General features: G+C 55.3%; 1 protein-coding gene across 1 annotated transcript in view; it reads right to left on the bottom strand.

Annotated features, from left to right (window-relative positions):
• SNU13 (SNU13 homolog, small nuclear ribonucleoprotein (U4/U6.U5)) overlaps nt 1–1,688 on the bottom strand; it is a 6,179-nt gene that overhangs the window by 3,275 nt on the left and 1,216 nt on the right. The window lies entirely within an intron of this gene.

Raw genomic sequence — 1,688 nt, 5'->3', positions numbered from 1 at the left:
CAGAGTGGAATGATAGCCTTTGGGGATCGCAGGAATGTTCTGGGACTGGGATGAGAGACCACGGAGTGAAATGAAAGCCTCTGGGGGTAGCAGGAGTGTTCTGGAACTAGGATAAGAGGCCCCAAAAAGGAATTACAGCCCCTGGAGGTAGCAGGAGAGTTCAGGGACTGGGATGGGAGGCTCCAGAGTGGAATGAAAGCCCCAGGGTGGAGCAGGATTGTTCAGGGACTAGAATAAGAGACCACAGAGTGCAATGACAGCCCCAGGGTGGAGCAGGAGTGTTCTGGGACTGGGATGAGAGGCCCAGTGGGATGACAGCCCCAGGGTGGAGCAGGAGTGTTCTGGGACTGGGATGAGAGGCCCAGTGGGATGACAGCCCCAGGGTGGAGCAGGAGTGTTCTGGGACTGGGATGAGAGGCCCAGTGGGATGACAGCCCCAGGGTGGAGCAGGAGTGTTCTGGGACTGGGATGAGAGGCCCAGTGGGATGACAGCCCCAGGGTGGAGCAGGAGTGTTCTGGGACTGGGATGAGAGGCCCAGTGGGATGACAGCCCCAGGGTGGAGCAGGAGTGTTCTGGGACTGGAATGAGAGACCACGGAGGGGAATGGCAGCCCCTGGGGGGTAGCAGGACTGTTTTGGGACTGGAAGGAGAGACCACAAAGTGGAATGACAGCCCCTAGGAGTAGCAGGAGTGTTCTAGGACTGGAATGACAGCCCCTGGATGCTGTAGGAGTGGTCTGGAACTGGAATGCGAGACCACCGAATGGAATGACAGCCCCTGGGGGTGAGTGTTCAGGTAATGGTATGGGAGACCACCGAGTGGAATGACAGCCCCTGGATGCTGTAGGAGTGGTCTGGAACTGGAATGCGAGACCACCGAATGGAATGACAGCCCCTGGGGGTGAGTGTTCAGGTAATGGTATGGGAGACCACCGAGTGGAATGACAGCCCCTGGAAGTAGCAGGAGTCTTATGGGCCTGGAATGACAGGCCCCAGATAGGAAGTAGAGACCCTGGGGGTAGAGGCAGTTCTGTGCAACTGGATTTGCAAACTGTAGAGTGAAATACTTTTCATTTAAATATTTCTGGAATGTGTGTAGCTATCACCACATCAGCTCCATCTCAGCTCCTTTATTTCCTTACAAATTCATGAGGTTGATATGAGCCTCCTCCTCTACTGTCAATTATAAATCTTGCCCTTGTCCCTCTACCAGTTCCAATGCCTTCCTTACCTCCATGTTCCCTTTCCATGTCACACTCTGCCTGAGTCCCTGAACACACCTGCTATACCCTGGAGCTGTCATTCCACTCCGTGGTCTCTCATTCCAGTCCCTGAACAATCCTGCTCCACCCTGGGGCTGTCATTCCACTCTCGAGCCTCTCATTCCAGTCCCTGAACAGTCCTGCTCCACATTGGGGCTGTTATTCCACTCTGTGGTCTGTCATCCCAGTTCCAGAACACTCTTGCTACCCCCAGAGGCTGTCATTCCACTCTTGGGCCTCTCTTCCCAGTCCCTGAACACTCCTGCTCCAGCCTGGGGCTATCATTCCACTCTTGGGCCTCTCTTCCCAGTTCCAGAACACTCCTGCTCCATCCTGGGGCTGTCATTCCACTCTGTGGCCTATCATCCTAGTCCCAGAACACTCCTGCTACACCCTGCGGTTGTCACTCCACTCCGTGGCCTGTCA

This window comes from Gekko japonicus, unplaced genomic scaffold (genome assembly GCF_001447785.1).
Source record: "Gekko japonicus isolate JY-2015 unplaced genomic scaffold, Gekko_japonicus_V1.1 scaffold37, whole genome shotgun sequence".
Classification (NCBI taxonomy): Eukaryota; Metazoa; Chordata; class Lepidosauria; order Squamata; family Gekkonidae; genus Gekko; species Gekko japonicus.
The sequence above is the reverse complement of the archived record's forward strand: the minus strand, read 5'-3'. Positions and strand labels throughout refer to the sequence as shown.